The sequence below is a fragment of the Ovis aries genome, chromosome 16 (genome assembly GCF_016772045.2).
Source record: "Ovis aries strain OAR_USU_Benz2616 breed Rambouillet chromosome 16, ARS-UI_Ramb_v3.0, whole genome shotgun sequence".
NCBI classification, from domain to species: Eukaryota; Metazoa; Chordata; class Mammalia; order Artiodactyla; family Bovidae; genus Ovis; species Ovis aries.
This window is the reverse complement of record NC_056069.1, coordinates 48367536-48382479: the sequence shown is the minus strand read 5'-3', so window position 1 is coordinate 48382479 and position 14944 is coordinate 48367536.

Below are 14944 nucleotides of genomic sequence, written 5' to 3'. Positions count from 1 at the left end.
TAGGACTTCATGAGTAACTAAATCTAATAAATGAATCTGTAACAAAAAGTAAGCATAAGCTAACAAATATACAGTAAATGTCAACTAACTACAGTGATTGTACGACAAAAATGTATATGCATGTACCTCAGTTTTGGATAAGTTAAAATGTGAAGTGATGTGGGTATTAAGAATCAATAAAATTAATTACACATACAACTTCCCTCACTGTGAGCTCCATCAGGATTGAAAACCTTATTTAATCCTCCATTCCACTTACTCTTTGGTCTTCTTTTCCAATTGTTTCAGAACAAAGAAAGAGAAGTGGTGCTACTTATTTCTTTTCCTTCATATCTCAATAGCTATATTAAAAATTGCATCCTTTCAACTAAACAGAGTTGTGAGCCAATAAAAGATCAAATTTGTAAGTTCCTTCTGTCCTGGAGCAAGAGAAGAAATGAAAAAAAAAAAAAAAAACAAAGAAAAAACAAAGAGTAACAAGATTCATATCCCCTTTAGAAGAATTGTTGATCTAAAGTGCTACATTTGTTTTGAATATAACAAATTGGGCTGGTAAAATTGACTTGATTAGGAGTTACAGAAGGGAAGCAGTAAGCAGTATATTGTTTAAGATTTTTTAAAGCACAAAGGGTATCTGAAATTATAAAACATGGAATTCTAAAATATTAGCATATGTGGCATATAAATTAAAAATCACTGCCCTTTTCTAACTCAGGTTTTGAAATTTACCAAAAGCAGTAGTTTATAAATCACAGAATGAATTCAAGAAACCTAACTTGTTTGGGGCATATTTTACAAGACTCTATTTTATCCTGTTACCCAATAAACCACTGGCATCTATCATGCTATTCTGGACATGTTTTCCTCTTTAAAGAATTCACATTTAGCCTTCTGTACCCTGAAACCTCATTATTACTACCTCAGGGACACGTTGCTTAGATTCTATGAATGCTCCCTATAAATTTTCCCTATATGGACAATATTGTCTAAATAACAACAAATGCCAAAAGCACTCTGTAGCTTATGTTCAGTGTTGTTTGGCCAGATTCCTCAGGCTGTTGATACCACTCTACTGTAATATATTCAACCAGAATGATTGTTTTGAATTTACAAGTCATCAAGGGACATGAATCATACTAAACTCTGGCTCATGCCTCATTTCTAAATGAGCTAGTCCTTGATCCTTATATGGCTCTGAACCAGTCTGCACTTACAAGCAAGGTGTTTTTACCCATACTTTTCTCTCAGAAAATATTGACTTCATTGAACACCTGCCAAGCCTTCTTCCCTCTCACATCCATCATCTTCTTGGAATCTCTATCCACAGAGCATATAGAAAGATGTCTTGAATTATAAAAATGGCACAAAATTGAAAGGAAATAATAATGCAAGTTTTCTGCTTCATATTTAATAATTTTGATGCCTTACATAAAGACTGGCATATAGTAACTGTTTACCAAGCTTTAATAAATTAATAATTAAACAGTTTATTGCCAATAAAATATAGATGACCATAAAATGTTTAGCCTATTAATCATAACAAACAGGTGAAAAATCAAGAAATTAGTAGATGATGAACATGAGAGATGACAACGTATGATATTATATGAAGTCTTCCCAATTTTTTCTTTAAAATGCATATGTTAAAATGTATATTTAAAAATCTGTATTCCTAAGCCTGGATGTTTTATGTTTCTGTACATTTAAACTCATAAGTTACTATTTGGAATGTAGAAGGGCTCTTATTTGGGGAAATTTATAAAATAAATTTGAAAACTTATTTTCAGTCTCAATGATTGTTTTATCATTGAGCATTGTACATGATTTATGTTTGAGATACAATTCATGCTTATAAAGAGATATTCACAATAGCAACAGATTATCTTAATTTTAAGTAATTAAGTTGAAGTTGGTTACCTGCAAATTTGTAGAAAAAATATCCTCTAAATATGGCTTTTAAGAATAGTGTTGCTTTCACTTCTATCTGTGTTAAGGTATACGCCTCAGGTTTATCATAGCTATTCTCACACAGAGAGTAGGAGTAGCAGGCCGCCCATTTAATTTCAGCTTTTAATTAATGCGAAAGAATAGACTACCCTGAAACACGTGCTCAACAAAAACATCTAAATAAGCAGTGAAAAAGGGATCAGATGATTTACTGTACATGATTTGATAGAGGAAGAGTTTGGTCAATCAAAATTTCAGCTAGAGTTGTTTCAGGGCCTCTGATGAAAATTAAAAAAAAAAAATAGAAGAAATAAATTGTCAAGGTAACTGATATAAATACTATCTAACGATCCAGAACAAAAAATTAGCAATTCAGGAGAGACTCTAATGTGCATAGGCTGAAAGATCATTAACTCTGAAACAGGATTTTTCTTTTCATATGGCATGGAGATCATTACCATCTCACACTCTGAGGTGAGGCTGTCCAGTGAAGAATACACTTACCTTGAATGCCTGAGCACTGAAGGGCTTCATTACTCCATTAGAGAGCATGCTTTATTCTGCTATTTGAATTAATCAAGAAAATTTACTGCTAGTTTATAACTTGCATAGCACTGTTTATACCAAGTAAGAACCTTTCCTTGTTCTAAAAGCAATATTTGTTTGTTTATAGGTTCTTTATTCATGGGATTTCATTTCTATTGCCTCCTTGAATGTCTGTTTCTAAATCTGTTGCCTAAACACTTAGCCTGCTTCTAATCCTTTGCATCACTAATAACTCAGTCTTTCTAAGTCAGTGGTTCACTAAATTGCATTTATTTTTCTTTCTGAATTAAAAAAATACAGTATATTACACATTCTCAGCATTTATTGCTTGTTCAACCTTGCTTCAAATGTATATTAGCATAATTATATTTTTCAAAATCTTAACTTTTCAAAGACAAAGACATGAGTCTGTGAAACTACATAGTACTTGGAAACTTTAAATAAAATGAATTAAGTGTCATAGAGACAATCGTCATATTTAGTATAAAGGGGAAAATTAACTATTACTATAAACTATAAAATTTTTTTTTTTACATATGTGGATCTTACATTTTATTTTATTTTATTTTATTTATTTATTTTTTTTTAGTTTTTTATTTTTTAAATTTTAAAATCTTTAATTCTTACATGCATTCCCAAACATGAACCCCCCTCCCACCTCCCTCCCCATAACATCTTTCTGGGTCATCCCCATGCACCAGCCCCAAGCATGCTGCATCCTGCGTCAGACATAGACTGGCAATTCAATTCACATGATAGTATACATGTTAGAATGTCATTCTCCCAAATCATCCCACCCTCTCCCTCTCCCTCTGAGTCCAAAAGTCCGTTATACACATCTGTGTCTCTTTCCCTGTCTTGCATACAGGGTCGTCATTGCCATCTTCCTAAATTCCATATATATGTGTTAGTATACTGTATTGGTGTTTTTCTTTCTGGCTGACTTCACTCTGTATAATCGGCTCCAGTTTCATCCATCTCATCAGAACTGATTCAAATGAATTCTTTTTAACGGCTGAGTAATACTCCATTGTGTATATGTACCACAGCTTTCTTATCCATTCATCTGCTGATGGACATCTAGGTTGTTTCCATGTCCTGGCTATTATAAACAGTGCTGCCATGAACATTGGGGTACATGTGTCTCTTTCAATTCTGGTTTCCTCGGTGTGTATGCCCAGAAGTGGGATTGCTGGGTCATAAGGGAGTTCTATTTGCAATTTTTTAAGGAATCTCCACACTGTTCTCCATAGTGGCTGTACTAGTTTGCATTCCCACCAACAGTGTAGGAGGGTTCCCTTTTCTCCACACCCTCTCCAGCATTTATTGCTTGCAGATTTTTGGATCGCAGCCATTCTGACTGGTGTGAAGTGGTACCTCATTGTGGTTTTGATTTGCATTTCTCTAATAATGAGTGATGTTGAGCATCTTTTCATGTGTTTGTTAGCCATCCATATGTCTTCTTTGGAGAAATGTCTATTTAGTTCTTTGGCCCATTTTTTGATTGGGTCGTTTATTTTCTGGAGTTGAGCTGCAGAAGTTGCTTGTATATTTTTGAGATTAGTTGTTTGTCAGTTGCTTCATTTGCTATTATTTTCTCCCATTCAGAAGGCTGTCTTTTCACCTTACTTATATTTTCCTTTGTTGTGCAGAAGCTTTTAATTTTAATTAGATCCCATTAACTATAAAAACTATTAAGAAACTATAGATTTTTATAAACTATAAAAAATTAACTATAACTATTCCAAAATCGCTTTGCTATTAAACTTGCAACTAGGTTTAAGTCTGGTCTATGGTATAAGTCATTCTGTTTAGTGGTGCTCAAGAAGAAAAATGATGTATGTTTAATTTTTATAAATAGTATATTTCTAAAAAAAAACTACATGAATTTAAATTTTTACATCCACTAGCAGTATATAATAATAATATGTAATTAATTTATATCCTCATCTATTACTAAATGTTCTTAATAATTCACCTTTTGTAAACTCATACATACAAAATTATAACAATATATTAAATTTAATATGTTTAATCATTAGTGTCATTCACAATATTTCTAGTCAGTTTGTCTTTATTTTCTGTCATTATTTGCTTATAACCCATTCTCATACATTTTTATAAGTTTGTAGAAACTCCGTTTAGGAACACAAATCTCTTATTATAAGAGAGATTTTCTCTCAATCTTGCATTTGTACATCCTCTATGGGGTCTTCAAATATACATAGACATACACAGACAAATTCATAGAGTAAATCAGTCAATTTTTGTCTTAACATTTGGATCTTTGCACTGATTAAAAACTATTAAAAAAAATAAGTCACTGTAAATACACTCCACTTTCACATGCTTAATGGTTTTGTTAGGTAGAATAGGAAAAAGGAGTCCAGAATGGTGGCGGCTAAAAGACAAGGAAGGAAAAAACCCATGAAATTGTACAAAGGAAGGTCCAAGGAACAGAGTGAGGACCTCAGGTAAAACAAATAGCACTCCTGGCTAGCCTAATTTACAAAGGGCAGGCCCAGGGGGAGGAGAAAAAAACACATAAAAAGAGGAGCCAAAACTGGGCCAGAGATCTTTCTCTTTGTGTCTTTTGGGTTGGCATGCCCTCATGCCTCCAGGATGTATTTTCCTTTACATACTAAATAAAACTGAGCTATAACAGGGAGTTGTAACACTGATCTGTCTGAGAAGTGAAACGTTGGTCCGTCCGTCGCTTCACATTTTTGTTGCAATGAGATAGAAGGGAGGAAATTACAAACTCCCCTGACAGTTTTTTGAAGGTTTTTCTTTCTTTCTTTTCTTTTTTTCTTTTTTTTTTGAGTGTAGCTTTTTAATCCATTTGAAACACATTTATGGTGGTTTGGGGTCAGAAAAAATCTTTATCTTTCGGTATAGACAAACAACTATTTCAGAACTGTTTAATTACGTGAAATGGAAAATTCTTCACGAAACATGTGCCCATACATGCATATATCTATTTCTACATTGTAAATTCTGGCTTATCTATGTCTTTGCTTCTTTTTAAATTTGTTTTACTGATTTTTTTGTTGTTGTTGTTTGTTTTTTACTGATATTTTTAAAGGCATTTTATCCAGTGCTAAGAAAGTGTAGGGTTAATTTCAAAAATTTATTAATTTCTCTCCTTTAATTCCTTTCTTTCTTTAACTTGAAATATATTTATTGATGTGTCTACTGTAGGTCAGAAATACCCAACAGGAAAAAAGGTAACACTAGAAAGAAAGGAAAGAGCAATAATATAAACAGATAAAAACAACTGAAAATTGTGGTAAGTACTATCAAATAATATCCCTATCCAAGAGGATTTTGTTGCAGAAAGATAGTTACTAACTTCTTTAGTAAAGTCTCTCAGTCGTGTCTGAATCTTTGCTACGCAGTGGAGTATAGCCCTCCAGGCTCCTCTGTCCATGGGATTTTCTAGGTAAGAATACTGGAGTGGGTTGCCATTTCCTTCTCCAGGGGATCTTCCCAAACCAGGGATCGAACCCAGCTCTCACGCATTGCAGGCAGATGCTTTAACCTCTGAGCCACCAGGGAACCCAGTAACTGACTTCTTTAGTGGCATTAAATGCTTAACTTATTAATTGTAATTAAATTTATTTAAAAAATCTTTAAAAACACATATGATAAAACTTTTTTTATGTTTACAATAATAGTTGTCTTGATAAGTAACTTGACACTTCCTTATTCTAATTATACTATTTCAATTAATAATTTTGCAAACTATTTTTAAGTGCTTAAGTTCAGTTCAGTTCAGTCGCTCAGTCTTGTCTGAATCTTTGTGACTCCATGAGTTGCAGCATGGCAGGCCTCCTTGTCCATTACCAACTCCCGGAATTCACTCAAACTCTCGTCCATTGAGTCGGTGATGCCACTCAGACATCTCATCCTCTGTCGTCCCCTTCACCTCCTGCCTGCAATCCCTCCCAGCATCAGAGGCTTTTCTAATGAGTCAACTCTTTGCATGAGGTGGCCAGAGTACTGGAGTTTCAGCTTTAGCATCATTCCTTCCAAAGAAATCCCAGGGCTGATCTCCTTTAGAATGGACCGGTTGGATCTCCTTGCAGCGCAAGGGACTCTCAAGAGTCTTCTCCAACACCACAGTTCAAAAGCATCAATTCTTCGGCTCTCAGCTTTCTTCACAGTCCAACTCTCACATCCATACATGACCACAGGAAAAACCATAGCGTTGATTAGACGGACCTTAGTCAGCAAAGTAATATCTCTGCTTTTGAATATACTATCTATGTTGGTCAAAACTTTCCTTCCAAGGAGTAAGCGTCTTTTAATTTCATGGCTGCAATCATCATCTGCAGTGATTTTAGAGCCCCAAAATATAAAGTCTGACACTGTTTTCACTGTTTCCCCATCTATTTGCCATGAAGTGATTGGACCAGATGCCATGATCTTTGTTTTCTGAATGTTGAGCCTTAAGCCAACTTTTTCACTCTCCTCTTCCCCTTTCATCAAGAGGCTTTTTAGCTCCTCTTCACTTTCTGCCATAAGGGTGGTGTTATCTGCATATCTGTTATTGATATTTCTCCCGGTAATCTTGATTCCAGCTTGTGTTTCTTCCAGCCCAGCTTTTCTCATGATGTACTCTGCATATAAGGTAAATAAGCAGGGTGACAATATACAGCCTTGACGCACCTCCTTTTCCTATTTGGAACCATTCTGTTGTTCCATGTCCAGTTCTAACTGTTGCTTCCTGACCTGCATACAGATTTCTCAAGAGGCAGGTCGTGTGGTCTGGTATTCCCATCTCTTTCAGAATTTTCCACAGTTTATTGTGATCCACACAGTCAAAGGCTTTGGCATAGTTAATAAAGCAGAAATAGATGGTTTTCTGGGACTCTCTTGCTTTTTCCATGATGCAGCGAATGTTGGCAATTTTACCTCTGGTTCCTGTGCTTTTTCTAAACCAGCTTGAACATCAGGAAGTTCATGGTTCACATATTGCTGAAGCCTGGCTTGGAGAATTTTGAGCATTACTTTACTAACATGTGAGATGAGTGCAATTGTGTCATAGTTTGAGCATTCTTTGGCATTGCCTTTCTTTGGATTGTAATGAAAACTGACCTTTTGCAGTCCTGTGGCCACTGCTGAGTTTTCCAAATTTGCTGGCATATAGAGTGCAGCACTTTCACAGCATCACTTTTCAGCATTTGAAACAGCTCAAGTGGAATTCCATAGCCTCCACTATCTTTGTTCATAGTGATGCTTTCTAAGGCCCACTTGACTTCACATTCCAGGATGTTTGGCTCTAGATTAGTGATCACACCATCGTGATTATCTGGGTAGTGAAGATCTTTTTTGTATAGTTCTTCTGTGTATTCTTGCCACCTCTTCTTAATATCTTCTGCTTCTATTAGGTCCATACCATTTCTGTCCTTTATTGAGCCCATCTTTGCATGAAATGTTCCATCAGTGTCTCTAATTTTCTTGAAGAGATCTCTAGTCTTTCCCATTATGATTTTTTCCTCTATTTCTTTGCATTGATCACTGAAGAAGGCTTTCTTATCTCTTCTTGTTATTCTTAGGAACTCTGCATTCAGATGCTTATATCTTTCCTTTTCTCCTTTAAATATAGAAACCATTAAATGAGTATAAAAGTTTTTTTTTTTTCTACTCCTATACTATTTAAAGGAATTGCATTATGTAGTTTATTTAATGTCTTCATACTTTTCCTCCATAGTTTTTATGGACAGAATCATCATCTCAGAACTAGAAATAAAATAGCATACTATCTCTGCTGAGATTATGGGGTGTAGCTTGTCAACAACTGACTTACATCTTAAATATGAGGCGGCCTGATTTTATCTTCTAAGGTTTTTAATAGTCTTTATTTAAATATTGTTCTTGGCCACTATTAAACATCACGTTAATTTTCTGTGGCAAAATAACACTCCAAGCTTGTGTGTTACTTGCAACCTGAAGCTTTTTCTTGTGTACCCATGTCTACTGAGTTTATTTTTCTTTCTTTCCCACGTTCTTCAAATATTTAGAAAGTAGTATCAAGTAGTATGACATACTGTATATTAGAGGATGGTCCAGAGTTTATATATCCTAGGAATCCACAGATTGGGCATACACAGTCTGTTTCCTCTAAACAATAGATCAAGCTACTATCTTTCATCACATTTGGGGTACGCTTTCTACATGATCAGTCTGTAGAAAATGGAGTTTATAAACCTTTTTGTTTCTAGCGTACATCTTACATTTACCAGGTTAGTTTGGTTTGATCACAGTTCCCTTTATTTTCCCCCCTCTCTTTGAGGGGGAAAAATAAATAAATTATATTTTTTATATAGACAAATGCTTAATATCATAGAATACTCATATATATATAATATAAATCAATATCTTCGCATAGTTATTTTAAAAATTAAAAACATGTTTATAAATAAATTTAACACTAAGAACAATGTTACTTGTTTCATTTTTTCATACACATTTTCATTAACTTAATTTTTTTCTATTTAAACATACTTATGGGATAATGGGGTTTTACCATATCAATATATTCCAATTCTAAATTTTATTCTATTTTGCCATCTATTATCACTGCCTAGTCAATAGACTTCTTATTAACATTAGCTCTTTTAAACATTTAGATATTTCTACTTTTGAAAACATTTTTGCTTTCTGGAACAAGTGTTCTGGCACTATCTTCTGCTTGAATACAATGCACATGTTACTGAAACCACATAGTCTGTAAAATCACCACTAACAATCACAGGGCTTATGGGGAAAATGAGACTGGACAAACCTATGCAGTTATGTAAACAGTACTAACAAAAACAGTAACTGGCATCTTGGGAAATAACTGGGGCAGATTAGGCAAGCAGCACAGGTTTTCTGGAAGTGGTCTTAAGGAATATTAAAATTGAACACAAAATAATAGGGAAAAAACTGTGACTTGTGGGAAAGACAGAATCAATGCAGAGAGAAGTGATGCTCTGAGCACTGTGGAAAGTAAAACCTACCTTGAATCTAGAACTCTTCAGGGGCGGGATTATAGCTCTCCAGAGTACACTCTGTGCAGAGACCCATTTTCAACTTTCCAAAACAGATGAAGAGTCTCTTGTCTATGAAATAACCAAGCTTACTACTTTTTGCTGAGAGTTTAAATCGCCCCACTATTTTGCCCTTTAGTAACTCAGACATGAATCCACCCAACTGTTTTTTTTTTTAAATCATTTATGCTCATAACTTTTCCCTCACTGTTAAAAATGTAGGGATATAATTGTTTAATGGAAAGCTGTTATTGCAGAAGAAAATTTCTTGCAACAGCATGGACTCAGTTGTTTTAAAATAGTGTAAATATATTTATATTAATTCATTAATTAAAATATATATATTTAATTCAAAAATAAGGTTAAAGGTAAAAACCTGTGAGCTCATATTTAAATTTTAAAAGGTCTGGGACCTAAATAGAAAATAGTTTGAGGATAGATGTAAAAATTCCATTATTTTCATTTTGGCAAAGCATATCATGTTTTTTTCTTTTTGGTACTGAGTTTATATTGATACTCCTAATTGTCACTTACATTTCCAAGTGCTTTAATCTGTTACAAATAAAAATTGGTTAACTTTTTCTATATCAATGCATATTTAGATCTTTCAACCTAAACTGGGATTATACTTCATTTACTTTTATAACTCTCCAAATTTTCATTGAACAAGGCAAAACTTCTCTTAAACTCACATCAAAAATAATCAATAATGCTGATACGTTTTTTAGTGATAGATTACCTTACTTTCCTGGAGTAAACCTTGTTTGTCCGGATTCATTGTAATTTAAGTACTAGTGCATGGTTTGATTTTCTAATATTTTATTTACATTTTGGCATTCCTTTAAAATAAGATTTATCTATAGGTTTTTTTGTGGTGAGTGATGATAGCTTTGTAAGATGTTTGGATAAAACTTTTTATAATGTCTATATTATGGAACATTTTAAATAAAATTGAAATTGTTCTATAGTCGATTTTGCTAATTTATGCTTCACTATAAAAACATCCATTTGTCTTGCTTCTAAAATGCATTTGCCCAAAGTTGCACACTATGTTATTTTACATGATTTTATTATCTTTTATATCTGTGAATATATGTTATCATTTTAAAAATAGGCAAGCATTGGTATCAAACATTAAAAACAAACATATTAATATTTCACAAATATCAATTTCTGAGGTTATATTTTCATCGGTGTATCAGTTTTATACATTTAAATATATTGAATATTTTAATATCCAAAAAAGAAAATAAGTCTAAATAAAAATGTAAAGTCCAACTATATACCACTTATCTAATACAAACAACAAAGCAAATAAACCTAGACCTAGATATTTGTGACCATGAGTAATTTACTTAATTGTCTATGTGGCTTACATAATACTTGTCATTACAATTTAGATCTCAGTAATACCACTCATAATATGAAAATGTTCCCTGTGGAGGGGTGTGTGTGTGTGTGTGTGTGTGTGTGTGTGTGTGTGTGTGTGTATGTGTGTGTATGTCTGCATGCACATGTGCATGTGCTAAATTACAAACTATTCAAAACAAATAATGACGTAAAATGGGCAATTAGATTTTTTTATTTATGACAGCCACTGGTTTTGTCAAATGTATAACAAAATCCTTTAGGGGTGTGACACATTTTTCCCCCTTAATAAGAGGTTTTATACCCAAGTATCCAGATCTCATTAACTCTGTCAATATGACCATGGGTACATCCTCAGTGGGAAAACTTTCCTATAATTTTCCCATTTGATTAACACCATGCATTTTCTTATTTGATTAAATACTTTAAATTGAATAAAGGACTCCAAGGAGCCCTTTTCTTGGAAAAAAAAAATAACCCTGTTATGAGTGACAGATACCATTCTTCGTTAAGCTTTAAATTTAATTTATCTGATAAAATTCTCTGTGAATGGTATTGTAGTTATGTAGTGTCCAAACTTTGCAAATGATAGATTAATGAAAATGATGTGATTTTATTCTTTAAATTCCTCAAATACAGGGAAAAATCAAATACAAATTTAAAATAAATGGATACAATTAAGAAATCTTTTCTGTTTGTTATACCCTAGGTATATTGTCTTCTATAGGACTAATGATACAGAGCTATTGATAATACCTCAATCACTGTTTATTAATGTCCAAAACGATCATTATTTGTTTCTGTCCAAATCAATCCTGATCTAGGTTTATGATAAATTAAAATAGGTCCAAGGCATGGTGTTACAGTCAGCAGTCTGTGCATTCATTTAGAATTAGACGAACCTAGCTTTGAATCCAGCTTTGTCAGTTATGATCTCTGAAAGTGCAAGTGTTAGTCAGTCAGTCATTTCTGACTCTTTGAGATCCCATGGACTGTAGCCTGCCAGGCTGCTCTGTCTTATGGGATTTTTCCAGTCAAGAATAGTGGAGCGGGATGCAATTCCCTGTTCCAGGACAACTTCTAAGATTATGAGAAAAACGTTTCTTATCTACAATCACGATATAGGGTACAGGGCTCACAACACAATCTCTGTCCTTACAGAGAATCTGCCTTGATATGTAATCTGCAATGGTCCCTTAGTTATTTCATCTACAAATAAAAATACTTTCAAAAACAGGAGCATTCAGAAGCTTTTTGGAAATAATTTATATACATAATAAACATGTGATGCCTAATAGGTATCCTTATGCTTTATGCTATATATTATTATATTGAAAAGAATGAGCATGGTAAGAAGGCTTATTGTTCAGTCTGAAATGATATAACCCACTTTTAAAATATTTTTCTTTAATTTATATTAGAAAATAAAAGAATTTTCTTTTTGGCTGCATGGCATGTGGGATCTTAGTTCCCTGATAAGGGATGAGACCCGTGACCCCTACAGTGGAAGCAGGGAATCTTAACCACGGGACCACAAGGGAAGTCCCTAAAAGTAGAGTTTAATAGAATAATACCTATTCCTATTGATAGAAAGAAAAAAATCTCTGACTCTAAAAACTCTAAGTTTTTAAGTTATCTTGAAAATAAACTTAAAAATTTAATCAGAGATTATTTCAGCTATTGTTGGTTTTGTTCAGTTGATTAAGTTGTGCCTGACTTTTTGAAACACCATGGACTGCAAAATGCCAGGCTTCCCTGTCCTTCATTATCTCCTGGAGTTTGCTCAAACTCATGTCCATTGAGTAGGTGATGCCATCCAACCATCTTCATCCTCTGTCATCCCATTCTCCTCCTTGTGTCAAGAATAGGCATAACTGTGAGAAACTAAAAGTTTTAATTATCTATATAAAGATTTTGTTAGTTAAATAAATCATTAAGTGGTTACTAAAAGTCATAATAGTTTATAGACTAAGACTTTTTATAAATGTTTTATTCAAAGAGAAACATATTTTTTTTTTGTATTCCATAAGCATAAATTCCCTGTCCATTACTCAAATGCAAGATTACCATACAATTTCCCCCCAGAAATACAGTTATGGATAAATATGTCCCTCCCCTATGCTCATAAATCTCATTTTAGTCATGCAAATCTTTATTTTAATATTAGATTTTAATACCATACTTAGGCATTTTTTTATTTTAAAATAATAAATGTGATATTTTTTCAAATATATATACTCCTTTATCGATCAAACTTGGAAAAATTTGTTTTCCTTTTCTGTTAAATTTTTCTTACATGCATTTCTGTATCCAGTGGCATTAAAGTTTTATTTGTTCTGCTACAATTTTCACTAAAATTAGCAGTCTACTGTTAAAACAAGCTAAAAATTTAATCTGAAAGTGTAGTTGAATGTTCATTATTTGTCATTTAATAAAATTAACAATATATAAAGAGGGATAGTAATTATTTGCATGTTTTAGTATACATGGTTGTGTGTGTACAGTATTTGCATGAGTTTCAGGGTATGTGTGTGTGCGTGTGTGCATGCACACACATCTGTGTGTCTATGTGTATGTGTGTGTAAGAGTGGAGAGGGAAGAAGGGATATTAAACACAATTTTATAACTGCTGACATTAAATTTCCTTTTAGACATTCAAGTGAATATATACACTTGAAAGTAGTTTAGATGGAAATTATTTTTTGAGCACAATCTTATGTATTAATATATGGTAGTTGAAACAAAAAAGTGCTTGGAATACATCAGGGAAATTCTAAACAGTGAGTAAAATAATGTCTGGGGAACCTAGAAACTTGAGAGTCAGGCAAGAAACAGAAACATGCAAAGCATACTAGAAAGCAACAATTCAAAAACAAAGTCAGAAGATAGCACACAGTTTCTTAGAAAGAAATGAAAAAAAAAAAAAAGCTTAAAGAGTAAGTGGCATCCTAGTTAAATGTTTTTCACAAATTTTGGGTCTACATTTTGATGACTGAAAAGGAAAGTCATTTCTTTTCAATCATCCTTCTTAGCTACTTCTTGAGGAAACTGAAGAGAATGGTGTGCTTGGGAATTCTGCTTCATGAACACAGAAGTTTGGAACTCAGAAGTAAAACATTTAAGTTATTATTGCTTTATTCCAGGTGGCTCAGTCTATTGAAAATACAATTGTTTCAAAATTTTGTGAATTTATTTGCAATTAATTGAAATTGACACTTTGTACACAATCATAATCCTGCCTGAGACATTTAGTGCTACAGATTTAATTATGATTATCTGAAATGTACCAGAAGGTTCTGTAGGACAAAGTAATCCTTAGAAAGAACAAAGTAGGAGACATCAGACATCCTGGTTTCAAACTATATTGTAAAGCTATAGTAATCAAAAATCGTTATGATACTTGAATAAAAACAGTAATGTAGATCAATGGAACAGAATGGAGAATCCACAGATAAATTCCTGCTTATATAACCATCTAATATTTTATAAGAGAGTCAAGAACACTCAATGGCTAAAAGTTTCTTTAACAAATGATGTGTGAAGGGTGGATAATCAGATGCAAAAATAATAAAATAAAATAAAATTTTACCCCTATATTACTCCATTCACAAAAATTAACTCAACATAGATGAGAGAGTTAAACATAAGTTGTGTGACTATATTCCTGGGGTGGTGGTGGGGGGACACAGGGTAGAAGTTCCTTGACATTTTTATTTTCTGGCAATAATTATTTTGTATATAACACCAAAAGCACAAATAAGAGAAGCAAAAGTATAATATCATATTTGAAACGAGTCACCAGCCCATGTTCAATGTATGATACTGGATGCTTGGGGCTGGTGCACTGGGATGACCCAGAGGGGTGATACAGGGAGGGAGGAGGGAGGGGGGTTCAGGATGGGTAACACGTGTATACCTGTGGCAGATACATGTTGATGTATGGCAAAACCAATACAATATTGTAAAATAATTAACCTCCAATTAAATAAATTTATTTAAAAAAAAGAGAAGCAAAAGTAAATAAGAGAGACTGCATCAAGCTTAAA